This window comes from Lepisosteus oculatus, chromosome 15, assembly GCF_040954835.1.
Source record: "Lepisosteus oculatus isolate fLepOcu1 chromosome 15, fLepOcu1.hap2, whole genome shotgun sequence".
Classification (NCBI taxonomy): Eukaryota; Metazoa; Chordata; class Actinopteri; order Semionotiformes; family Lepisosteidae; genus Lepisosteus; species Lepisosteus oculatus.
Genome location: NC_090710.1, coordinates 9,521,418 through 9,544,127, shown reverse-complemented (window position 1 = coordinate 9,544,127; position 22,710 = coordinate 9,521,418).

Here is a 22,710-nt window from a genome sequence, read left to right as displayed (position 1 = left end):
AGAATACTATAGTTATAGCTTATGTACTTTCACAAAAAGTTGTCAATTTGTTTTAAGCCCTCTGACCAACAATACAACTTGTGCAGTGAGCCATTGCAACTTGCCAATTACACAAATGCTTGTTAGGTGCACTTTTACCCAATGAGGTCCAGATGGAACAATGCCGGATCAGGTTACCTTTAAAAAGGCCTTAATTCAAAGCTTAGGTCACTGCAAGAAATAGGCCACACTTAGTCAGTTTTCTGTGCATTCCATAATGCCTCAAATGTCACCGAAAGCAAGGAAGAGGTCCATTGGCATGCTGCAGGCAGGTCATCTGCCAGCGTTGCCAGACACTTTGGAGTAAGCCACTCTACTATGTCCCAACTGCAGAGAAGGTTTCAGCAGACCGGCAAGACAGATGATGGCCCAAGATCTGGTCGCCTTCGAGTGACCTCACCAGAGCACATTCGAGTGGTCCATCTGAGAGATCATTTCAGAACTGCCACCTGTACTGCTGCTGAAACTTCTGGCAGACACGCCCACATCAGCGAAAGGACAGTGAGGCTCCATGTTGCTGGCCTTAAAGCAAGGCAACCCAACAGAGGCCCTCTACTCACACCTCCCTGATGTCACACCCGACTGGTTTGGGCCAGACGGAGGCTGCGATGGACTCATCAGCAGTGGTGTCAGGTCCTCTTCATGGATGAGTCACTCTTAAGCCTGTTCCACACAGACGGGAGAGCCAGAGTGTGGAGGAGGAGGTGTTCCTTTTTTCCATCAGTATATAATCAAAACCCCGGGAATGTGAAGAAATAATAAATTTACCAAAAATACCCCAATCACTAAAAAAATATGATATAAACTACTACATGTCAGGGATCTTGCAAGAAAATAGGCAAACATTACATATTTCTTTTAATTGTTTCTTTTCCAATGTTTTTTTTTGTAAATGTGTTTTTGTATTGTACTAAAAAATATTGTATTGAATCAAATAAGTAATAGGTTAAGAAAAATTCTGCATTATATTTTATTATATGCATTTTGAGTGGTCAATACTTACACTATACAATATAAAAACAGTACTATACACTCAATGAAGTAAACAACATCTATTTTAAATTTTAAATTATCAATTCCTTACATTTATAGCAAATATAAATATGTAAATATGTTTGCATATTTAAAAGACCTATAGTTATTGACTATAGAAAAACTGAGGACATCTAGTACAAAAACATACAATACAAGAGTACAAGTGTTAATAAGTTAGCTAAAATATATTTTAAAGCATTTTAAATGACTATAAGACATATCTAAAACCATGTTTTTGTCTGTGCTTCAGCATTCTTTATTTGTTACATTCCTCTGATGGAAATATCCCTTGCAGTTCGATTACACATAGATTTTTTGTTGCACACTTGAATAAAAACACTAAATACGTGTTATACAATTAAAATAAAAAATCAATAATTCTGGCAGCTTTATTTAGACAACATTCAAATTACATCAATGTTTAAAAAAAGAAACAAATTATTTTTAATGATCAAACCATGATTTTTATACTCTTAATAAATACTTTATGATGTAAACAAGTACTTTCCTAACAGAGTTAAATAATCATTTATTTCAGAGAGCATTCTCACTAATTAATTTTTATATTTATATAAATTTATTTTAAATAATTTATTTACAGTTTTAACATCAGTTATCTTCAGTAACACAAGATGGTGCTCACCATCCTATTGATGATAGCATTAGCAGCCTGTGGCTGTCACAAGTATTAAATGTATCAAAAGCATTAAGTTTGTTATTTCATATATAGATATATGGATATGTATATATTTGTTCATTCGTTCTTGTAAATGTTCACAAAACACATCATCTTACATAAAATATATCTGATTTTCTGAACACATGCACATTTTGGTTAATAATATTGTTGATATAGGTTAAAAGTGATAAAAACAGAAATGTATTGATAAATATACTGTGCATCACATCACTATTTTTTTTGTAACAGATGCGGGGACATTATACTGAATATTACTGAACAGGTAAAATGTTGATCAATTTTGTTGTTAAAAGGGTTGATCAACAAGGCAGTCTGTTATGAAATTCACAGGCTCTTAACATGTATGGCCACTATTTAAAGCAATACAGGTGATACATCTGTAATGGATACTTTGCACCAGGATGCAAATGTTTTCTTGTGGGTTTTGTGCCCCATTTATCTTATAGAGCCTTGGTCACTAGTCTCTAAGCCCTAGGATTCACACAGCATCACAGTGTTTTTTAACAGATATTCAAGGGTGCTCAAATGTGGTGAGTAGGTTATTCACAGCATTACTGTGGCATAGTCATCTCTCAAGAAAGCAATTATTACACAAGCAGCGTAGGTACAGTGCCTTGCGAAAGTATTCGGCCCCCTTGAACTTTTCAACCTTTTGCCACATTTCAGGCTTCAAACATAAAGATATAATTTTTTTTATTTTATGTGAAGAATCACCAACAAGTGGGGCACAATTGTGAAGTGGAACGAAATCTATTGGATTTTTGAAACTTTTTTAACTAATAAAAAAATGAAAAGTGGGGCGTGCAAAATTATTCGTCCCCTTTACTTTCAGTGCAGCAAACTCACTCCAGAAGTTCAGCGAGGATCTCTGAATGATCCAATGTTGTCCTAAATGACTGATGGTGATAAATAGAATCCACCTGTGTGTAATCAAGTCTCTGTATAAATGCACCTGCTCTGTGATAGTCTCAAGGTTCTGTTGAAAGCGCAGAGAGCATCATGAAGACCAAGGAACACACCAGACAGGTCCGTAATACTGTTGTGGAGAAGTTTAAAGCCGGATTTGGATACAAAAAGATTTCCCAAGCTTCAAACATCCCAAGGAGCACTGTGCAAGCGATCATCTTGAAATGGAAGGAGTATCAGACCACTGCAAATCTACCAAGACCTGGCCGTCCCTCTAAACTTTCAGCTCAGACAAGGAGAAGACTGATCAGAGATACAGCCAAGAGGCCCATGATCACTCTGGATGAACTGCAGAGAACTACAGCTGAGGTGGGAGAGTCTGTCCATAGGACAACAATCAGTCTTACACTGCACAAATCTGGCCTTTATGGAAGAGTGGCAAGAAGAAAGCCATTTCTCAAAGATATCCATAAAAAGTCTCGTCTAAAGTTTGCCACAAGCCACCTGGGAGACACCCCAAACATATGGAAGAAGGTGCTCTGGTCAGATGAAACCAAAATCGAACTTTTTGGCCACAATGCAAAACGATATGTTTGGCGTAAAAGCAACACAGCTCATCACCCTCAACACACCATCCCCACTGTCAAACATGGTGGTGGCAGCATCATGGTTTGGGCCTGCTTTTCTTCAGCAGGGACAGGGAAGATGGTTAAAATTGAGGGGAAGATGGATGCAGCCAAATACAGGACCATTCTGGATGAAAACCTGTTGGAGTCTGCAAAAGACCTGAAACTGGGACGGAGATTTATCTTCCAACAAGACAATGATCCCAAACATACAGCAAAATCTACAAAGGAATGGTTCACAAATAAACGTATCCAGGTGTTTGAATGGCCAAGTCAAAGTCCAGACCTGAATCCAATCGAGAATCTGTGGGAAGAGCTGAAAACTGCTGTTCACAAAAGCTCTCCATCCATCCTCACTGAGCTCGAGCTGTTTTGCAAGGAAGAATGGGCAAGAATTTCAGTCTCTCGATGTGCAAAACTGATAGAGACATACCCCAAGCGACTTGCAGCTGTAATCGCAGCAAAAGGTGGCTCTACAAAGTATTAACGCAAGGGGGCCAAATAATTTTGCACGCCCCACTTTTCATTTTTTTATTAGTTAAAAAAGTTTCAAAAATCCAATAGATTTCGTTCCACTTCACAATTGTGTCCCACTTGTTGGTGATTCTTCACATAAAATAAAAAAATTATATCTTTATGTTTGAAGCCTGAAATGTGGCAAAAGGTTGAAAAGTTCAAGGGGGCCGAATACTTTCGCAAGGCACTGTATGTGCATTGTCCTGCTAGAAAGTTGTCACATCAGAAGAGTACACAGTAAGACCAGTGAGTATGGTTGATCAATATAACACTTAATCAATTTCGTGCTGTCAGTCTGTGTTTTTATTCGATTTTTAACAGGATTGACATTAGTAGGTTAAATTACTTCATCACTTGTGCCCAATAAACTCTCTCAGTAACAATTTAGTGTTTATGCAATAGTGCCAATTATGTTTATCAGTGATGATAAATTAATTAAAATTATACTGAAAATATTTAAGTATCCAAAATCTGTATTTTATTTTTACTGAAGACATACAGAGTGATACATTTCTTGTGTTTCAAAATATTATTTCCAAAGGACAAATGTAACAAAAATAAATAAACCACTGAAGAATAAAATGTGTTTTGTTGAAAATGATTTAATATATAGTGACACCTTAAGAAGATTTAACTGCCAAAATGTGTTTACACTTATTATTTGATCATCATGGACTTAACTGTTACTTGTTAATTCATACAATACTAAATGGAATTTACTTATTTTAGAATTATTTTGTTAGAATTGTTAAAAGCCATGCAAAATATCATGAACTGAGAAGGTCTAGTTAAAAATTGCTGTACAGTTAGTTTGAAACTCAAGATTAATTTAATATTCACAATCCTGAATTCCACACTTGAGAAACTTAAAAAGATAAAAGGATAATGAAAGATGTGATGAAAGGATGAGAAGTTTAGAATTACCTTCTTTGGTGACTCATTGCTCTTACTAGGTAATGGTACTGGAGTCTTTAACATTTCCCCTAAGAATGTCTTAAAATTAGTACTTAAAGTGCTTTTGGATGTTATATTTTAGTCATGGCAATACACTCAAAATGGTATTTGTCATTTATACAGATACTACATGTTTTTTCTGCATTTTTGTAACTTGTCATCAGTCTTGGTGAAATATTTTGATAGAAATAATGGGGTAGAAAAATAATAAATTACCAAAATAGATCAAGCAGGATAAGCAATAATGGAATGAATTTTCATAACCCCAAAATTGTAAAGTTAATACCCAAGCAGTTTATATAATTAGAGGCACTTGAGTTGTTTGTTACATTTGAGTTTTTATTACTCATTTGAGAAAGAGTAATAAATCAGACACATGGGGTTGAACAAATATTTACTAATAATGACAATAAAATATAGCCAGCAGCTATATCACCCTCCAGCTCTCATCTGGCTACCCACTGAAGCTAATCAGGGTTAAGCCTGGTCATTACCTGGATGGGAGACCTTCTGGGAAACTATGGTTGCTGTTGAAAGCGGTGTTAGAGGGACCAACTGGAGTGTCCACCATGCGGTCTTTCTGGGTCCTAATGCCCCATTATAGTGTCAAGGACAATATATTGTATTGGGCACCGTCTTTTGGATGAGATGTTAAACCGAGATCCTGACTCTCAGTGGTCATTAAAGATTACCAGGCATTTCTTGATAAGAGTAAGGAGTTATCCTGGTGTCCGGGCCAAATTTCCCCCCTTGGCCTTTACCGTGGCCTCCAATTTGTCCCCATGTATGATTGGCTTGAATTTGCCCTGCGATGGACTGGCGCCCCATCCAGGGTGTACCCTGCCTTGCACTTGTTGCTTGATGGGTAGGGTCCGGCTTCCTGCAACACCATATGGTATAAAGCATTTTGGTAAATGACATGACAAAAAAATACACTAAACAACACACAACATAAACATACAACATACAAGATAGCCTATTTACAAACAAGGCATCCCAGAGGCATACAGTATATCCTGACTAACCAGAAAAACCAAGTATTCAAAGATCCTATATAACACCTACACCGGGCAGGAAAATAAATAAACCTGTATTCTAAACTAAACAGAATATGACCTACAGTTAAATCTCTCTCTTTATAAATCCAGATAGTACAAAGTGAATGGGAAACCTATCTCCCTATTCTAAAAAATATTTTACTAACCAGGAGAGGTAATTTTTAACCTAAGGATTCTTGATACAGGAAATCAGTTTCCTAAAAAAAAAAACTGATTCCAGCAACCAAATCACTCTGCAACTCACAATTGGCAACCCACTGAAGCTAAGCAGGTGTGAGCCTGGTCAGTACCTGGATGGGAGACCTCCTGGAAAAAACTAAGGTTGCTGCTAGAAGAGGTGTTAGTGGGGCCAGCAGGGGGCGCTCACCCTGCAGTCCATGTGGGTCCTAATGCCCCAGTTTAGTGATGGGGACACTATGCTGTAAACAGGTGCCATCCTTCTGATGAGACACAAAACTGAGGTCCTGACTTTAATGTGATCATTAAAAATCCCAGGGCGTTTCTCGAAAAGAGTAGGGGTGAAACCCCGGCGTCCTGGCCAAATTTCCATTTTACCAATCATGGCCTCCTAATAATCCCCATCTATGAATTCGCTTCATTACTCTGCTCTCCTCTCCACTGAAAGCTGAAGTGTGGTGAGCGTTCGGGCGCACTATGGCTGCCGTCGCATCATCCAGGTGGATGCTGCACATTGGTGGTGGTGGAGGGGAGTCCCCATTACCTGTAAAGCGCTTTGAGTGGAGTGTCCAGAAAAGCGCTATATAAGTGTAAGCAATTATTATTATTATTATTAAAAACAACAGAATGGCAAGCTCTCATGAAAAAAATGAATATTTAACTAGAATCTGGTCTTTAGAGACAGACTGGAACAACTACCTCTCACCTGACTAATCTCCTTGTGTCTTTCTGTCTCTTCCCATATCCTTCCCTCTCTCTCTGCCTACCTGCCTTTTCATCCTCTGTTCCTCAGCAATAAATTATCCTTAATAATCTACCCAGAACTAAATTAACCAACACAAACCAAGTGATTCCTTTGATCAATGTTTCAGCCCTCTGCTTACCAAACACTTTACTTAATTTCTTGCTTTTAAGCTACTAAGAACTGTTGAAACTAGTCAGATATTGATGACCCCCCATCTAACTGTAACATTATCTTCCCCTTTAAAAAAATATTATTGTCCCCAATAATTCATTTTGTTTACCATTATCCCTAAATCCCAAGACCTTAATAGCCCCTTTCAACAGGTGTAACAATGCTTAAAAAAACAATCCTTTAAAGTTAGATGTAAATTGGATAAGGGATTACTTTTTAAAATTAACTAGAATTTTGGGGAAAAAAATAAAATATATAGGATATGCATGAAAACATGCATTAGCCATAAGCAAACAGAAGTATAAAGTGGTGTTTTACCATGTTGAATGCTGAAATGAGTTTCACTGCTCATTTAATTAAATTTAATCTGTTTTATTAGTACTTTAAATATATATATAATATTAGTATGGACTCATGTAAGTAAAGGAAAACTTTTGTAGCTGAAACCAAAAAACGTGTCTGTACATCATTAACAATATTAATTTATGCATAAAAATGTAATACTTTTATGTACAGATGCAGCCATTCGCGGGGTATTTCGCGGCATACCCCGGTGGGCGTGTCGCTGTATCACGCAGTATCACGGGGTTAATCGCATCATTTGATGTCATGCCGGAAAGTATCCAGCATCACCTTGTAAAACCGCCAGGGGGAGCTTAACCTCTCATGTACAGCATTTGAGCTTTTAAATTTAAACTGTGTATTACAGCATGTTAATCATCAATCATTAAAATGTTGGTAGATTTTATGAAAGCAAGATTGCTCAGTTGGACAAAAGTACACAACCTACCTTTATCAGAAATATTTATGCATCAAAGCTTTTACCGAAGATATTACTAATAGTATTAATAATGGATGACTTTGGACAAGCTGTATACTAAAAGTATAATTTCTTTAGTACATTTGTACAAGCACTTGGAATCTGTCCAAGCCATACTTTGTCAAACATTTTGTTTTACTTCAACTGGCATAAAAACTTCCTTGCTTTTAACAGGGCGTTTCATAATTTCTAATCTAATTTCTAAACTTATCATTCAACTAGAGCTCAAAATATCACAAGGATCCTCAAGAGCACAGCAAAGACTGTATTAAAAGATACTTGTATCAGATACATGAGAATCCAGGCTTTTTTATCAATGCTTTCTTTTCCGTATACCAGATATTATGGAACCACTTCAGAAGGATGTCAGCCAGTCAGATTCCAGGAATCAGTACTTTAAAGAAAAAATACACACCAGTATTCCATTTCTCCCTAAACATTTTAAGCATCGAAGTATTTAACTAACATGTGAAATAGCGTGTGAAAAAGTGGTAGTTTTAAGCTTTTCTGCCAATATAATATGGAATCGCGTATCTAAAGAAATTAATAACGATATGATTATATTCGTGTACTGCGACAGGGCTGTGTAGGGCTGTTTCGCCTCTCGCTTCATGCGATTTCCCTTGTAGCCCACTGGTCTACGTGCCCGATTACCAACTCACGGGTTGTGTGTTCAAATCCAGCGGGTCCTGTGACTTTTCTTTTAACAAACATTTCTTCGAACAAATAGAATAGCAATATTATGGACAATCAATGGACTTTTATATTTCAAAATATCACAACATGATCAATTTCTAAGTCATTTTTGATAACAATGAATAGTCACCTTCTTCCCTTCTGACAATGGTCCCTGCTTCTGCTTCCTACTTCTATTATGTGTGTGTGTGGTGGGGATGATCCCTTCAGATCTCCCTTCAGATTTAAAAGGTTATTAATCATATCTTCGGTGTCGCATCTTACCAGTGCAGCTGATCTTTTGCTGCCTTGGTGGGTCAACTATCACAAAGCTTTAGAGAACCTAACATTTCTATTATCAACAAATTGTACATTTGTAATAGAGTAAATTTTTATAGAGAAATGGAGGCTGGACAGTATGCGTTACAAGATAAACATTTACATTGATTTAAATCGTGTTTTGATTTAAATCGCAAACGCATGTTTAATTATATGTGTTTTTTATAATCATAATCAGACTAATGCAACATAAATTGATATAGTATCTTTGTCTTCTAAGTATCTTAATAAACTTTCAGCATAGCTTTCTACCCGTCATGATTTATATTTCTTGGGATTTTGGGATCAAACGTGGAAGGATTAGATTGTAATTGTTTTTATTTGTCAAATATGTGATTGTATTTCTGAATGTTATGTTACACCTGCAGTAGTTCACTGTTTTAAATACATCAAATTAAGAAAGTTATGTGTAGCACTTTAGATCTTTTTTCTGAACCAGGGAAAATCTGATCATGTTTCTCTATAACAATAATAAAAAACTTTATTTTACATATCACCTTTAAAAGTGGCGTCTCAAAGCAATACTGTAGACCGTAAAAACAGTTAAAAGGGACCAAGGTAAATTCCAGACAATTGCAAATGCGTTTTCAATAAAATTCTTTTATTCATTCAGCAGAGAGTGAGAGGGACATCCAGCAGAGAGAGACACACACACCGGTTTTCATTGACAAAATAGTTTTTTTTCAATTCCTCTTGTCTAACAGGAATGTTTTGTTTGTGGACAGACTAGAGGAAAAGAGCGCCTCCTTCTATGAAGCGCTAGTTTAGTACTATAAAATACTATACTTTTTTAGTACTATATTTTTGTATTATATTCCCTATTTATCAAACTCTAAGAGTATGTATCAGCTTGTCAGTCAGGTCTTTTTTCTCTATTTCAATTGTCGTTTACACATGCACGACTTTAAAAGCTAGCAAGACAGGTTTCGGTTCACATTAGCTGGCGAGCCTTGTTAACAAAAAAACTAATAATAATGTAACATGCCACTGTTTGTTCATGAACAAAGTTATACTGAGATTTCCTTAGATACGCGATTAAAAAATAAACGTTTCATATGTTGCTGTTGTGAATGGCTGTGGAGTGTATCTTATTAAGCTCTAAATTGTATTTTGAGCGCGGTTTTTGACTTTTTTTAAATTGCATTTTGGGCGCGGACAGCACATACAAGGGTTAATGAACTGCGCCAAGAAATTTAAAATAGTATTCTTTAGGTGTGAGGGTAGGAGTGGACCGCAGCAGACATAATCAGCAAACCAGGAAAACAAAGAACAGGGCAGGTGAGATGTGTATCCAGAAAGCGAGTGATCAGAAAAAGGAAATGGCGTTACGCCCAGGTTTTTGACCCAATTGTTTTAACTCGCTTGTTTTCACTCGCTTTTAATCACATATTTGACAAATAAAAACGATTACAATCTAATCCTTCCACGTTTGATCCCAAAATCCCAAGAAATATAAATCTTAACGGGTAGAAAGCTATGCTGAAAGTTTATTAAGATACTTAGAAGACAAAGATACTGTATCAATTTATGTTGCATTAGCCTGATTATGATTAAAAAACACATATGATTAAACACGCATTTGCGATTTAAATCAAAACACGATTTAAATCAATATAAATGTTTATATTGTAACGCATACTGTCCAGCCTCCATTTCTCTATAAAAATTTACTCTGTTGCACACACACACACAATAGAAGCAGGAAGCAGAAGCAGGGACCGTTGTCAGAAGGGAAGAAGGTGACTATTCATTGTTATCAAAAATGACTTAGAATCGATCATGTTGCGATATTTTGAAATATAAAAGTAAATTGATTGTCCATAATATCGCTATTCTATTTTTTCGAAGAAATGTTTGTTAAAAGAAAAGTCCAGTACCAGCTGGATTTGAACACACAACCTACAAGTTTTTAGTCAGGCACTTGGACCAGTAGGCTACAAGACAACTCACATGAACAGGGAGGCGAAACAGCCCTACACAGCCCTGTCGCAGTACACGAATATAATCATACCGATATTAAATTCTTTAGATACGTGATTCCATATTATATTGGCAGAAAAGCTTAAAACTACCACTTTTTCACACGCTATTTCACATTCTAGTTAAATACTCCGATGCTTAAATTCGTTAGGGAGAAATGGAATACCGGTGTGTATTTTTCCTTTAAAGTACCGATTCCTGGATTCTGACTGGCTGACACCCTTCTGAAGTGGTTCCATAAAATCTGGTATACGGAAAAGAAAGCGTTGATAAATACAAGTGTCTTTTAATACACTCTTTGCTGTGCTCTTGAGGATCCTTGTGATATTTTGAGCTCTAGTTGAATGATAAGTGTCGCATTTTAAATCATTTTCGTAGTTAGAAATTATGAAACGCCCTGTTAAAAGCAAGGAAGTTTTTATGCCAGTTGAAGTAAAACAAAATGTCTGGCAAAGTATGGCTTGGACAGATTCCAAGTGCTTGTACAAATGTGCTAAAGAAATTATACTTTGAGTATACAGCTTGTCCAAAGTCATCCATTATTAATACTATTAGTAATATCTTCGGTAAAGGCTTTGATGCATAAATATTTCTGATAAAGGTAGGTTGTGTACTTTTGTCCAACTGAGCAATCTTGCTTTCATAAAATATACCAACATTTTAATGACTGATGATTAACATGCTGTAATACACAGTTCAAATTTAAAAGCTCAAATGCTGTACATGAGAGGTTAAGCTCCCCCTGGCGGTTTTACAAGGTGATGCCGGATATTTTCCGGCAGAGTGTCAAATGACGCGCGATTAACCACATGACACTGCGTGATACCGCGTCATACCGCGACACGCCCACCGGGGTATGCCGCGAAATACCTCACCCATTTTGAATGGCTGCATCTGTAGGTATTAATGTGTTGTTAAGTGTGAATTTGTACCTGTTTCCCTGAGATCTGGCTTTTTTTCTGGAAATCCATAACTCTGATCTTGTCCAGATTGACTGTCAGCGCCCAGGTCTAACAGTGTTGCTCCAGCAGTGCCAGGTTCTGGCGCAGCCTCTGTTTTGTGGGCGAGAGCAGGACCAGGTCGTCTGCAAAGACCATGAACTCGATTGACATAATTAATGCAGATCAGTAAATCAAGGGACAAAATAATTATTGCGCCCGGCTCCTCAATGGGCTTTGACGTGCTAATGCGTTGGTTTAACAGTCCGGGTGTGGCAAGCCTCTAATGTCTCCCGACTTCGGCAAAAGACACCCGCCTTTCATTGGAAGACAATGAACACACTCTAGCCGTACATGTGAATATATCATAAATACACCAAGGGATTGGGTGAGCTCCCATCACAAAAAAAAACTGCGAACCTGCACTACAGCGACCACAGTGCAGTATGGAGACCAAGACCTTTTACGGGAAGAGACGGGGTGCTTCTGCCGCCCCAGCTTCCAAAGAGCGAAGGGTAAGCAAATACAGCAGACTTCATCTGAAATACGCGATTACAGCGCATATTACAAGGTATTGTAGCGTTTGCAGGTTCTTTTTCAGAACTAAAGAACAGTGGAGATGCAATTAACCAAACACTGACTTTATTTAACAACCACACCAAAACCAAACACAGGATCTACACACACATGAGGAGACTGACGAACACGTACACACATTTAGGGTGGTAATTACCTAACAACACACTCTACTTTTACAGGACTACACAGGGCACTAGAATTACTAGGACATTATTTACACAGGTAGGGTCAGCCGCTGGTCATCGTGCTGACCCTCAGACTCTTCCCGGCTACCACTCCCAGCATGCCCAGCGGTACTACGAGCGCCTAGGGGCGCTTCCTCCTCACCACCAGGCGAGGGCGTTACAGTATTATTGCTGTTTTGAATTTTAAATTCAATTATAATTATTTCTTCGTAGCCTGTTCTTCAAGAAAACACCACACGGGCTAAACGATCTTCGAAATCTACCACCAGGACAGTAAAAAAGAAAGCTGTAAGACAGAAAAAAAGAAAAGTTTATTTTGACGTCTGTTCCGCGGCTGATGAATACTACTGTGTGACTTTATTTCCTACATGAATTATGTTATTTTGTCACAGGCCATGGGTCTCTGCTCTCGGCCACTGGCCAGGGTGCCAACTGGGGAGAACTGGGAGGCTAGAGACACTCCTGAAAATGCAGAGGAAGGAGACTATGTTCCAGTAGTCAAACAGTTGAGCAGCTGTCTCCCGATAAGTGCCTCTCCCCGCCGCGCAGGTTGCAATGCCTGGCGGAAGCTCTGCCCCCTGCAGGGCACACACCACCTCAGGACACTCCATCCCCCTGTAGTGTGCTCTCTGAAGGCACCAGTTCTGTAGGGTTTGGGTATTTACTGGGACAATTATTAATTGTAGCAGTAAATCACAAAATTGATTATTTTGATGGCTTTAGAATCCAACCATGCGATATAACTCAAACAACACACACACAGGTACTAATACACGAGGATACATTTATTAATACATAGAATATGCATATAAACCTAACAGATCTTATCAAGAGGGTTATCAGAATACAAAAGGTATATATTCAGTTAGTTACAAAGTGTTACACATATCAAAAGGACATACGTTCGGTATATCATTCATTTAGACTGTTTCGTAAATGAACTTGGTTATTACTTCTACATTAGATACTCAAAACAAGTACATAACTCTTAGGAGTTAAATTGATATCAACTTGTTGGGATAACAATTGAATTATCGAGCAGTAATGCAGTGAAGTTGAATACTCATCTCTGGGGATTCAGATCTCCTGCGAGCACAAAGAAACAATTGCAGGCTGTTGCTGTCCAATCCGCTCTCTGTGGCTCGGTGCCAGGCTGTGCTGTGCGGCTTGCGACAGTGAGCTGCTGATGCTCACTGACCAGCTAGTTAGTGTTGGCTTTAACTAGCAAAGTTTATGCACAGGAGAAAAGATGACTGTGGGTCCCAGCAGGTCAGGAAGAGGACCGGTTCATTTCTTGATGAAGCGCTAGTTCTGAATAGTGATGCAGCTGTCCACAGTTCCAACCTGTTCATGAGGCTTGCTAACCTCGGGTGGATCCTCTGGTTACTCTCTGGCAACCTCCACTCTAGACTCTTAGAACAGAGGAAAGTTCTGACACTTGGACACACTGGCCGTTCAATGGTTGTCCGGGCTGAGTCTCAGGATGGTCAGGAGGCGCACTGCGAGAATATCCTGCCCTTGGGAGCCTTCTGCTCCTGGGCTGTCCTGTCCTGGAATTATCCTTTGAATTCCCTTTAGAAAAGTCCGAAATAGAATTCTCCTGGAGCTCTGTGATGCCTGTTTTTACCTGGAGGAACTTCAGCTCATTCATTGGCTGAAAGTTCCATGGGCATCAGAGTCCCACGTGGGTTACTCGGCCCTACCAGTCCTTGATTGGTTGATCAAGGTGAGATATGAGTCACTTACTCCTGAAACTTAGGAATGCAGTCCAGATGTCCATCTGTCACTCCCTAGACAGATAGGCACCAATGGATGACCATTGATCATGATAGCCAGGCTTAGCTAAGTGCATCCCCCTTTGGGAGCTGTCCCTTATCAAAAGAAAACAACTTTAAATCAGCCTGCATGAAAAGCTTCTCTGTGGCTGCACCACAGAGGTGAAGAGAGAGATGGGGCCTCATTTGGGAAAGCACCGCAACACTTAATTCTGTCTTATTAACAAGCATTGCCGCTACACCGGCCTCTCCGCTCACCACCGCGCAGGAATTGGTTGATGCTGTCCCCGCCGTCTATCTCCCCCCAGGAAGCACTGTTTACAGAGCAGAATTCACAGACGCCAGTGGGACGAATAATTCTCCCAGATATCCAACTGTTACCCATCACTCAAGAGATGGAGGGGGGGTTGTACTTGCAGTGCATCGGCATAGACGGGAAAGCAAGAGCAGACCACTACGCCGCCCTCGTGTTTCGAAATCTTGTGACTTTTGAAATTTACTGGGGGTGGACCACGTCTGTAAATTTCGATGGGTCCAGAGGCAAAAGTGCCTTGCCTTGCAATCTCCAGGAAACCATTAGTAGCATGGTGAATCGGAGATTCTCAACCCTTACTTCGTGCGACTGAAAAAGAATTTGTGATCGGATCAATGAAATGCTTCGTAGAAGGAGGCGCTCATTTCCTGTAGTCTAACAGTCTGTCCACAAACAACACATTCCTGTTAGACAAGAGGAAAGTAAAAAAACAATTACTTTTGTCAATGGAAACCGATGTGTGTGTGTCTCTCTCTGCTGGATGTCCCTCTCACTCTCTGCTGAATGAATAAAAGCATTTTATTAAAAAAGCGTTTGCGTTTGTCTGGTATTTACTTTGGTCCCTTTTAACTGTTTTTCCATTTTCTTTATTGCTTTGAGATGCCACTTTTAAAGGTGATATATAAAATTTTAACTAAAATAAATTGATATCTTTGTCTTCTAAGTATCTTAATAAACTTTCAGCATAGCTTTCTCCCCGTTTAGATTTATTTTTCTTAACTAGTATACTTTAGATCTTTTTTTCTGAATCGGGGGAAATCTGACCATGTTTCTCTATAACAATAATAAAAACATTATTTTACATATCACCTTTATGTGATATCACCTTAAGGACAGCACATACAAGGGTTCATTGTACAATGGACCGCGCAAAGAAATTTAAAATAGTCTTCTTTAGGTGTGAGGGTAGGAGTGGATCGCAGCAGGCATAATCGGCAAATTAGGAAAACAAAGAATAGGACAGGTGAGACGTTTATCCAGAGAGCGAGTGATCAGAAAAGGGAACAGCTGTTACACCCAGTTTTTACGCTCTCTCTGCTAAATGAATGAAAGCATTTTATTAAAAACGCATTTGCGTTTGTCTGGGTATTTACTTTGTAATCTGTGTTTTACATCTACCGTATTGTTTTGAGATGCCACTTTTAAAGGTGATATGTAAAATAAAGTTTTTTATTATTGTCATAGAGAAACATGATCAGATTTTCCCTGGTTCAGAAAAAAGACGATTAAAATCTGTAATCTTTCCACTTCTATGTCATCGGAAAATACAAGACGTTTCTGCTTTGTGTAAGGATGGTATCAAAAACTAATCTAAGTCATGAGAAAGCTGTGCTCCTCAAAGCGCTTTACAGGATAAAAACAATAAAACAATAGTGGCTGGGCAAATGATTTTTTTTAAATAGAAATACAAAATGAGATATAATGATGTGTTCCGGCTAAGACATTAACGAGTACAACCCCCCTCTCTGCGGGACTACTGGCTGTGACGAATTAAAACGGTTTCACAGGTATTTTCAAAGTAGAAGGGGGCGAGATTTCCAGCTTAATTTTCGTGTTAAATATTTTTTTTTAATTAAAATTCATTCTCTACAGCAATCGCATATTTGGATACCGTTTCATAAAACTTTCATGCTTAAAATGTTTAGGGAGAAATTGAAGACTGATATTGGAATGGAATGGAATGAATGATAAGTGTCGCAGTTTAAATAATTTTCGTAGTTAGAAATTATGAAACGCTCTGTTAAAAGCAAGGGAGTTTTTATGTCCGTTGCAGTAAAAGAAAATGCCTGACAAAGTAGTGCTTGGACAGATTCCAAGTGCAGTTTTGCAATTTACGTTGCATTGTCCATTGTGCTGCTGTAATACAGTTTAAAATAAGTCTAAACTGTATCAGCTTTATTTATGGGTTGCACTTTAGAAAAAGTCAAAATGTAATTTAGAGCTTTCTGGCAGGAGGAGACACCCAAATTAATAATGTAACATGCCACTGTTTGTGCATGAACAAAGTTATACTGCTATTTTCCTTAGATACGCGATTAAAAAAAATAATTTTTTTGAATCCCTGGCGGAACACATTCCATAAGAATCAGCGCTTTTATATCGCCTTTAAACATATATTTAAACACGCGTTTACGATTTAAATCAAAACGTGATTCAAATCAATATAAATGTTTATTTTGTAACACATAGGTGACTATTCATTGTTATTAAAAAGACTTAAATTCGATCATGTTGTGATATTTAGAAATATAAATTTGTTTGGTGCGAGTGAGGTTTTATTTAATCTCTGACCAAGGGAAACGTTTTGTTTTTTCAAAGACATGTTTGTAAAAAAAAAGTCATGGTTCCAGTGGGATTCCATCACAGACCATGTGACATGGAAGTCAGGAACCTAACCCACAGTGCCACCGGCAAGGTCACATGCAGAGTGCTGAAAAAGCACTACAGAAACATTATCAACAGACAATGTACAGCGTGTACTATTCTTGTGTTGCGGTACATGAATATAATTATATTGTTATTCATTTCTTTAGATACGCGATTCCATATTATATTCCCTTTTAATCAAATTCTAAAAGTATACTTGTTGACTCCGGTATCGCTTTAGTTAAAGACTTCGATTCTTAAAATGTTTAGGGAGAAATGACATACTGGTGTGTATTTTTTCTTTATATTACCCAGACCAGCTATATACTGTATGTTTATGTTCCAAAATTAATATCGTTTATGGCCTTCACACGCGTTACAGTATGCTCCTATTCTTTTTATGCTCAGCCACTAAGATTTCCCTTCAGTGGTAAAATTCCATATGAATATTCAATACTACAACGGGCACAGTAAAGACGTTTACTGTAAATCTTTCTACGACAGACCAATGGACCACAAGTGCCCCTGTCGGTCAACCAATCACGTACCACGGTCATCGTGCGTCACAATGTGCGACGCCGTAGCCAATTACCTCCGGTTCATGTCTGTCCCGCGCACTTTGAATGGCTGGATCTGTAGCTTGTAGTGGGTATTACACAACAGTACTCCACCCTTTTCGTAAGCATTTTTGCATTGAATTGTTTAAGTCAGTCACTTCTTGTGGTTATTTTGGGAAAGTCCTGACCTGCTCTTTTGAACTAAATTTCCCATGAACATCTGAAAGGTTCACATTAAAAAAAACAATAAACAACATGTACTTGAACAAACACAAGTCAGATAAGTACTAATAAATGAATCCATGCTGAGGGGGCCTGCATGACCCAAGCAAGCATGATCTTAGATTTCTGAGAGATTTAGTTTATCGGGCGGTTTCCCAATCAGTTTTCTAGTCAGTCTAATGTAATCATAATTTTCTAATCATAGTTTCTATTTGGCTTTCTCCCTTGTTCTCCCTTTGGAATTAGGTGTTTGTTCACTGAATGATTAACTTCTTAATTACATTCAAATAAAGGTTTATCTTGATCATGCTTTATCTTTATTAGTGAGCTTCAGCTCTCTTCTCTGTAAGTGAAAATTAAGGGGAGTTACCACAATATAGTGAAAAATGTGTTGATTATTTTCCCCTAGAAGCTTTCCAACAATTACCAATTTGGAGACAAACAGTACAGATATATAGAACTGAAATGTCTAAAAATTGACCAGTTTAAGAAAAATCTAAAGTCTGTGCCAAATGTCCAGTTTTATTTTCTCAAAACACTGATGCTTAAAAGCTGCTATTTGTGTTTTTTTCCACAAACTTTATTTATATAAACATATAATATATTAAATAAATGTATAAATAAATAAGATCTCTTAATTAATTACATTTTTATCAAACCTAGCCTTTTGTTTATGTGCAAATATGCACAGTCTAGTATACAACATTACCATGGAGTACATGAGTTCATATTGTGAGAATAACTTTAAAGACAAATTTAGGAGAAATACCTGCATATAACCAAATAAAGAGGAATACTACAAACTCAAAATAGGTCAGAATTATGCATCTTGTGTGAGTACTTGATTCAATCTTTTTTTAAGCAAAAAAAGACCCTCATAAACTGCAGACTTATATCAGCTAAAATGCAAACATTTAAATCTGGCCTCTTTTTTGTTTTTTACATGTTTAGTTACTTTTAAATACAATGTGTTTTTAAAGCCATAATGTATAATATGCTTTGATAATAAAAATAGTACATAAAATTATCAGTTTTCTAATTACTATTTATACATAATTACTAACAATTATGCATACTTTATTTATTTAAAAGCAAGAATTCTGTTACTGATATACAATATTGCAACATGCAGTATCTTATTTGCAGTTGTGGTAACAACATGTCAAGAATATCAACAATGTAATTGTACTGTTTTTCATGACGCTCTCACTAGTACAGTATGCATACAGTATGCTATACAGTACAGGAAATACTTATGAGTTAATAAACATTTAATACTGTAAACATTTGTCTGACAACCACATGCAGCTATAGTAGTTTAATAATTCACTGCACCATCTTACAGTTTTACACAGTAATGCAGTCCTGGAAAAGATATTTTTAGACAATAAAAATTCTGTGACATCGTATGACTCATAATTCCATTGTCCCAACTGTAGTATACCAATTGACACTTAGATGACTAGATGACTGTATCTGTACGTTTAACTTCTTTTTAATTATCCAATTTAATTAATTAAAAAAAAAACAAAATCTTACACTCAACACTCAATTGCTCACCTGTACTGAATAGAAAATGGATGGAACTAAAGTTACTGTGTAACTACAGTATACTCAGTGATAGAAACCCCCTATGAGATGGAAGCAGTTACTAACTGACAATACATTTTGAAGTGCTGCCTTGAGAAACAGCCTTTCCATCTCTCTGGCACATAAAGTACCCATAGCTAGTTTGTAAGAAATCTTACACTAATTACTAGCAGTAAATACTGATGTTTTGCTTCCCCTCACCACAAAAATATATAAATATATTGCAACTAGAGTTAATTTTATTCTCTCTGTGCCTCTCCCTACACTCTCACTCACTGCAAATCAGACACAGAATGGTTAAAGATGGTGACAAGTCAGGCAGTCAGAGGAAAGGGGAAGTAGTCTTTCCACCTCTATAACTAAAAAGCCAAACAGGAATGGCTTAAGTGACATACAAAGACGAGTAGCTGACAGTTTGAGGTAGCCTATTATGTAAATGTGCATTGTTACTGATAAGATAAGCTTTTGAAATGCAGCCCCAAAGTCATGTGACTGAATTTTAATCCTGTTTCATTGGTCACAAGCACCACCATGTCAACATGTATGTATAGTATAGTTTTTAGCTCAGTTTGAATTTTAACTGTACCAACTGTGAGTCGTCTTCGCTTTAAAGGTACTGTCCTCGTGGAAGAATTTTGACTTCGAGCTTTTGCCCATTAACTAACACAAAGACAAAAACTGAATAACAGTATAATAACAGTATATTTGTAAAAATAGTGATTACAAATGTTTAAAAATACTTGGAAGATAATGTCACAGTAATACACTGTTTTAAAATAATACACAAAACTAACATTCTATGAGCACTACACTGTGAGGGACACTTCCAATGACCCCTGTCCCGAAAACTTCACAGGGCAAATGTCACATAGCTAATCCACAGCTGGATATAATTTTGCCTAGTGAAACCGAAAATCTAGGTTTTTGTCAACATATTTTTATTAAAATTATCCATCTGAGTAATCTCACTGTTTTAAATAGCACCTCAGTGCTCACTTAATCTTCACACTCACAGTATAATAAAACAAAACATGTTGCAAGTGTGAAATATCTGTTGTGACTGTTAATACAATGACATACTGTATATCACTGATTCTCACACAGTAAAATACTCTGCAAACTATATTCACATGTCTAATAATTGTACATATAACAGTATAACAAATATTAATAATAAAGTAATAACATGAATGAACCTACAGACCATCTCCAGGATGCTCAGAAAGAGCACGAGAAGGATCGTTTCATGGCAGCCAGCTAGTGCATTATCACCTCATAGTAGGTGGAAGAGAAACTGGGTGTGGGCTTTTATTTCACTCTCCATCACTCTCCCCAACCTCCAACCCCAGACAGATAAAAGTGATAAAAATTAATTCAAAAGGATGCAGTGTGTTAACTCTGCAAGATCCACTTGCAAGGAAAAACGAAAGCAAGGTGGCTTTCTGCTCAATTAATAATAATAAACTATTTTATACATCCAGCTATGTATAGAATATAGGCACAAAGATCGATCTGACCGGGATTTGAACTACATTTCTCAGAATAGGACCCACTTGTCGCAACTGTTGTGTTTGGTGCAATGCCATACATAAAGGTTTTTTTTTTTTTAAAAAAAACAACTTCAGACTATTTCCATAATATCCACAAGTGATTTTTAGCTGTCAAAATTTCTTTAGTTACATGATTCCATATTAATATTCCCTATCACGTGGTATTAAATCACCATTATACCTTTTTTTACAACAATAAGGGTAAGTGTTCTTATAATTCATTCTTCAAAAAGGATATACATTATAGCTTTTTGAAATATGCAGTATAAGCTTTTAAATAGAACTAGCACATTTTTTTCTAAAATAACTACCGCAAGTTAGCAAGTTAAAGATTTTAATGCATAAAATGTTAATGAAGACGGTGGAATATTGTGTGTACTTTGTATTTTTTTAGATTTAGATACCACTACCATCTACTGTATGTACTGTGCATCAGGTATATTGTATATTATGTATGAGACAGTTGGCTTTAAAGCCACTACAGTACAGTATGTGTGAAATATATTTTTCACCATCAAAATTTAAAGTTAAATTATCATTGCTCATTGCTGAAATTTGCATTAAGGCACAATGTAGATTATCTCAATGAGGGCATAAGCCTGAAAGAAGCACATGAGTTTACAACAAGCCACAGTAGAATAATAAACTATTTTTCATATATCAAACTAATGTTGTTTTTGTAAAATAGCCCTATATTTTAAATATTGCAATACACAGTTTAAAATTAATCAAAGTCTAAAAAGTGTACAATTTTAATTCTACTGGAAACTGGAACAAAATTATTCCTCAGCATTGACTGGGACTGACTGGAGACAGCCCACAGCTTCACTCCACAGTTTTCACTGCTCTACCTTGCTGTTTAATAAAGTAGTGCAGTCCGACAACTGAATACTTTTTAAAAATGCACTGTTACCCGCGGTGCACTTGCCACAATGTACTGCAGTATCTGGTGTGCATTCTGAATGGCTGGATTTTTAATAATTAAAATGTTTTACTTTGAGATTAGAATAATTTAGTGAATTTAAACCACTAAATGTATAGGTAAATTACTTAAAAAGTGGTAATTTTAATAATTCAACATGAGATTATAAGATTTAATATTAAACATAATTAATTGCTATAATCCCATTTACACAGTACTTGGTTTAGTAACATTGCCTCAAAATGAACTGGTGTAATATAATTGGCATAGTATCACATACAAGGGACAAGTTTTTCAATTTATATCATGGATCTGTATTTAGGAAATTAACCAAGTTTGCAGATGATTCCAAATGAGAGTTTTAGCAGACACTATAGAATCAACAAATGAAATTCCAAATTACTTAAAGGAACTATGACAGTGGGAGAAATGGGAAGATCTATGTAGAGAAGTGCAGACTCTTGCACGCAAGTAGCAAAAATGAATACAAAATAGAGAATAGAAATAGTAGAGGTTACTTATGAAAAAGATCTATAGTATCTTGACTTATCATTTACATCTTCTAGACAGTTTGGGAAGCACTTAAAAAAACAAAATATTATTATACTGTATATAGGTTATTGTATAGAATCAGTAAATCCAGCTAGTAACGCCATATTATTAATATTGTGCATGATTTGTTGCTCTGAAATCAGTCCAGAGAAGAGAATGAGAATATCCTGCACTGACAGAGTAAAAGAAGTGAACCTTTGTGGTCTTGAACAGAGATTATTACAAAGGGATCAGATACAACTATTAAAAATTCAAGAAAGGCATTGACAAAATCAATATACCAGACTTCTTCAGAATGAACATTCAAACATAAACCAGAAGATACTGAAAAAAGAACAGAAGATACTGAAAACTATGTGAGTATTTAAAACCAAAAACAGAATGAGGAATTCTGTAAAAATATTATGTGTGGAGTCTTT